Raw genomic sequence first — 6,006 nt, 5'->3', positions numbered from 1 at the left:
AGCGGGGGAGGGGCGCGGGGTGCGGGCGCACGCGCGCGGGAGAGAAGGGAGCGGGGCTGGGTGGGCGCGCGCGAGGCTGGAGGCCGCGGGAGCCGGCGCGGGAAGCCGGGGGCGGGGCCTTGCCCGGGGAACCGCGGGGGGCGGGGGTCCCCGGTTCCACGGTTCCCCGCGATCGCCAGCGTCCGGCACGGAGCACCTGGCCCTGAATATGCCGACTGTGCGGGGCCAGCCCGGGATACCAGGGTCCGGGGTGGAGGAGCGCCTCCCGGGATCCCCCAACGAGCTCGTGGCCTCGGGACTCGGGGGGAGGGTCACGATTTCAGCCCCTTTCCCACATCCTCCGCGCAGCATCCGTTTCTCCGGCTTCTCTTTAATGATCGCTTCTCTCCTTCAACTCAGCCGATCTCTCGCTGTCGTTGCAAACGTACACCTTTGTTAAAATTTTAAAAACGAAAACATCTTTTTTTTTTTTTTAAATAAGAGAGCAAAGCGTGAGGTTGGGTGGGTCTCCGGGAGAGCCAGACCAGCGGTTTGGGATGCCTGGGCCCCGGGCGCACCGGATTGCCTACCTACCTGCGTCTCTCTCTGCCCCCGCCTGCGCCCAGCATGCGGCTTTCACGTTCCCTCCATCTCTTCCTTCATCTCTCCCACAACCTGCCCTGGCTTCCTTGGACTAGCCTGGAGAGAGAGGGCCTTGGCCTGGAAAGCCGCCTCGGATGGAGGGCCGGGTTCCCATGGGGTGCCAGGGAGAGCCGCAGAGTCCAAGCCCTCTGGCTGCAGAGATGACTTGATTCAATTGTTGCCTGCTTCATTGCCAGGCCTTGGCAAGTGATGGAATCGTTAACCACACAGGGCTGTTTAATTACACCGCAGCGGTTGGCAGAGGCCTCTCCATAGCCCTCCTTTCCTCCCTGACTCCTGGTTTAGAGGACAGGAATCAGGAATATGCTGGGTCTGCCTGGAGTCTGGAAATGGGATGTGGATGTATATGCCCCTCGAGACAGGGCTGGTGTGTAAGTTGCATATGTCAGAAAGTGGTCTCAGGTGAATGAGAACCGATATCAGGGTATATCCTCAAGCTGGTTGGCACTTGAAGCTGCTGGGACTTGACCCTGCTAGGGGCTGGCTGGATATAATTGTCTACCCCAGACCCAGGGAGGAGACTGGTGAAGGTGAAAGTCGCTCAGTCGTGTGACCCCATGTCACTCTTTGTGACCCCATGGACTTAGTCTATGGAATTCTCCAGGACAGAATACCGGAGTGGGTAGCCTTTCTCTTCTCCAGAGGATCTTCCCAATCCAAGGATCGAACCCAGTGTCCCGCATTGCAGGTGGATTCTTTACCAGCTGAGCCACCAGGGAAGTCCAAGAATACTGGAGTGGGTAGCCTATCTCTTCTCTAGGGGATCTTCCTGACCCAGGAATTGAACTGGGGTCTCCTGCCTGCAGGTGGATTCTTTACCACCTGAGCCACCAGGGAAACCCCAAGGGGAGACTGCCATACCACAAAGGACCACGAGTTTGGTGGCTTCAAACAAAAGAAACAGAAATGTATTTTCTCCATAGTTCTAGAGGCTTCAAATCCAAAATGAAGGTGTTGGCAGGGCCATGCTCCCTCCAAAGGCTCTGGGAAGGAGAGTGTCCTCCTTTGCCTCTTCTTAGCTGCTTGGGGGCTCTTACCCATCTTTGCTCTTCCTTGCCTTATAGCTGCATGGCTCCAGTTTTCGCCTCTGTCTTCACATGACCTTCTTCCCCATGTGTCTCCTCTGTGTCTGGGTTCAACTTTCCTTCTTCTTTCTAAGGACACTCTGGCAGTCCAGTGGTTGGGACTCTGCACTTTCACCGCTGAGCGGCAAAATAAATCAATACAAATTCAAGATCCCAGTCTTTGGACTTAGGGCCCACCCAAATCCAGCGTGACCCTCTCTTAACTCAGTCACATCTGCAAAGACTAATTCCAAAGAAGGTCACATTCACAGGTACCAGGGACTGGAATTTGAACCTTTTTTTTTAATGTCTGTACATTTTTTAAAAAAATTTTTTAAGGAACTGAACTTTTTTGGAGGATGTAGCTCTACCCACTACACATTGGCAAGTCCAGCTTCTCAGCCTGCCAAAATGGACTCTGCCTCTTGGTGGGAGGAGAGAAAAAAGTCACAGTCGATAGGACCGTGAGTGTCTTGAACATGAGTGCAGAATCCAATGGGAGCGCTTTGTGTCCATTTTGCCATCGACCATACCCTCCTCCATCACCCATTCTAGATCTTTCTCCCCCTCAGAAAGCATCTCCACTGGTCTAGGTGATTCTCCTGGAGGACTGAACCACACCTTTACCCACCACAGCTCTGAGTGTTTAATTGTTTTCTCCTTATTAGGCCACCATTGTGCAGTTGCTTATTTTGTTTATCAATCAACTTTATTAAATTGCTTGTCTATTAATATTTTTAAAAGATTTATTTATTTGGCTGCGCCAGGTGTGTGTTGCCAGCTTGCAGGATCTTCATTGTCATGTGTGGGATCTTTAGTTGTGGCCTGCGAACTCAATTACCCCATGCAGGATCTAGTTCCCTGACCAGGGCTTGAACCCCTAGTGAATCTGTGTGTCATGGACATACTTCTTACTGTGTCATTGGAGAGCAGCAGTGCTAGCTCCTGAAGTTCTCAGGATCAACTGCCCTGCCAATACAGCAGTCTTTTCTTGGCCGGGTGATCCCTGATTATGAGGAGTCCACGTTAGCCAGATGGCAGGTTTCTACAGAGCCCTCCCTATGAGCTCTGATGGAAGCAATGCCCTGGGCCCAGAAGTCAGGACCTCTAGCCCAAGAGGGCCTAAGCTTTCATCAATAATGCCTGTGTGAGGAAGCCTTCATAAAAACCCACCAGGACGGGGTTTCAAGAGCGTCTGTATTGGTGAACACAATGGATGTGCTGGGAGAGTGGCGCCTGGCACATCACATCCATCTGCCAGGTCCTCCGTTATATTCTTTTATAAGAAGCCAGTCGTCTATTAAGGGAAATGTTGCTTTGAGTCCTGGGAGTCCTTCTACCAAATTAATGGAACCCTCAGAAGGGATCTAGGGAAACTCTCATCTATGTAGCTAGTCGGTCAGAAACACAGATGACAACCTGGCTTGTGCTTGACATCTGAAGTGGTGAGGGGCAGTCTCATGGGACTGCACCCTTAACCTGTGTGATCTGATGCTATCTCCAGGGAGACTCGAAGTGTGTTGCTGTTGCGTTGAATTACACCAGCCGGTGTGTGAGAATTGCTTGGTGCTGGGCAAGACCTAGTCAAGGCTATGGTTTTTCCAGCAGTCATGTATGGATGTGAGAGTTGGACTATAAAGAAAGTTGAGCGCCAAAGAATGGATGCTTTTGAGCTGTGGTGTTGGAGAAGACTCTTGAGAGTCCCTTGGACTGCAAGGAGATCCAACCAGTCCATCCTAAAAGAAATCAGTCCTGAATATTCACTGGAAGGACTGATGTTGAAGCTGAAACTCCAATCCTTTGGCCACCTGATGCGAAGAGCTGATTCATTTTGAAAAGACCCTGATGCTGGGAAAGATTGAGGGCAGGAGGAGAAGGGGACAACAGAGGATGAGATGGTTGGATGGCATCACCGACTCGATGGACATGAGTTTGAGTGAACTCCTGGAATTGGTGATGGACAGGGAGGTCTGGTGTGCTGCAGTCTATGGGGTCACAAAGAGTCGAACATGACTGAGTGACTGAACTGAACTGAACTGAACTGGGGAATACCTCCATACCACACATTGGAACTGGGTGCAGAACGCTTTCTACTGACCCAGTCTTATTCCTCCTGGGTCCCGGACCAATCAGTCAACTTGTTTTCCATGACATCTTTATCTCAGGCCATAGCTCTCTCTACCAAAGGAACAGCCTACTGGGAGTACTCACCTCACCACAGTGACACACCCAAGAGCCAGGTCTGAGTGTTTCCCCTGCATGGGTCTGTCATAGGGAACCTCTGCCCAGAAGCCCACAGATGTGAGCTGGGAGAGGGTACTGTATGATGCAGGCAGGTGACCTGGGGTCTTGACTGCCTGTCTGTGTACCCGACTTGGGCCTTGGGCCCCAGTTGGGCCTGGTCGGGAAGGTGCCCTCTCTGCTGGATCGCTGTCATGCCCACCTGGCTGCAGGACTCAGCGGGTCTGCCAATATTCAGGTCATGATGGGCATCACCAGTCACATAGGCACTTGATATCCTGGGATCAGGCTTGAAGTCTGGACCACAGCCCAGTAGCATGATAGCAGCTGCTTTTTGAGTGGTAAATAGCTCTGCCATGGAAGATATGACCTTGCTCCAAACCTTTACGGTTTGGGACACTTCTACTGAGGCTTTTCCCCAGACTCTGTCCTGGCATCACTATCTACCATGGACAGATCCCCTTGAGCCTTTAGACTGGCTGCATCTTCTAGCTCTAGTGGCCTAGCAGCTTGGTCTGCAGCCCTGACCTTCTGCAGGGCCCTTTCATACTCTGGACCACTCTTAAAACAAGTGACAGCTGTGCATCTCGAGACTTGCTTAAGATGAGACATCCTGCTCATTGGGTGATCTACCCAGCCTCATGCCAAATAAATCTCTTTTCTTGCTGAAGGTCGAGTCCATGTCTTCCAGCGATCAAAAAAAAAAAAAAATGTGAACGTCCGAAACCTGAGAGTGTGGGGGAGGAAGATGGGAGCCAGACGATGGATCCAGGAGCAGGGGCTTTGATCTGAGCTCAGCAAAGAGGAGGACGGAGAGGGCCACCCCAGCAGAACAGGAGAGCGACAGGTATGGCAGGCAACCGGGCTGCAACAGACAAGAGACAGACAATGTAGGTGTATCACCACTGTAATCCCCATGACCATTGAATACCAAGGTGACCCTGGCCCAGGTTCTGATCTGGACTGGTACTATCGTGACTCTGTATTTCCTCACCCCTGCCCTGCAGGGTGCCCCACTGGGAAAGTCACTCGTGACTTTACCCACTGGCGTCCCCAGAAGGGAGCTCCCAGGGAAGCAGGGGCCAGAGCACAACCCAGAAACTGTCCAGCTTCTCATCTCTCGAGAGCCTGGCCTCTTTGTCATCCATCATCTTGATCTCGGGTGGGTGGCCTCAGCCTGTGACGGCTTGGAGTGAAACTTGGGTTCCCAACTAGAGATTGAGGCTGGGTCGAGGTGGTAAAAGCACCAGATCCTAGCCACCAGACCAGTGGTCAGTGACAAAGGCCCTGGCCCTTTGGCTTTGCAGGAAAGAATTCCCACAGGGACTTCCCTGGTGGTTCAGTGGTTAAGATACGCCTTCCAATGCAGGAGACATGAGTTCAATCCCCGCTCGGGGAACTAAGATCCCACATGCCACAAGGCAACTAAGTCTGCATGCCACGACTAAAGAAGCCTGTGCACCACAACAAAACCCAGCACAGCCTATATATATTTTTTTTTAAAAAAAATAATTCCCACAAAGACAGTACTGAAGCAAGTAAAGTGTTTAGTAAGAGGAAAAGAGGACAATAATATGTGTGGGTAGACACATGGGCAGACTCGGAGGGAGACTCCCTGAGCCACACCCTCGTGGTAGTTTAAATCACTTAGATGGGGCATTCCTTTGGCCAATCATTTTGATTTGCCCGGTTCACAGTCCGTATTTGGTACAGCTCAGGATATTCCAATGTGTGCACACACATCTCTTAGCCAAGATGGATTCTATCCCAGAGGCCTGTGGGTAGAGCATCCCTTGACATCACTCCCCAACTTTGACCTCCAAGGAGCCTTTCTGTGCATACGTGGTCGGAGAGGTCTGCTGACTTCTAGAATGAGAAATGTGGTCTGGACAGGGCCTAGCCTCCTCCCTTAATTGTCCTGCTCTTCTCATCTTGGAGTTTTGGTCCACAGGGAATGAATCTCCAGTTGGTTTACAGGAGGTGGGGTGTGGGGGCATCTACCTCCTGCCTGAATCCTAGAATGAAGAGGTTGTACTCTCCTAATTCTTTGGGTTTGCGC

The sequence above is a fragment of the Moschus berezovskii genome, chromosome X (genome assembly GCF_049115385.1).
Source record: "Moschus berezovskii isolate FMDL1 chromosome X, NW_MosBer_1.0, whole genome shotgun sequence".
Lineage (NCBI taxonomy): Eukaryota > Metazoa > Chordata > Mammalia > Artiodactyla > Moschidae > Moschus > Moschus berezovskii.
The sequence above is the reverse complement of the archived record's forward strand: the minus strand, read 5'-3'. Positions refer to the sequence as shown.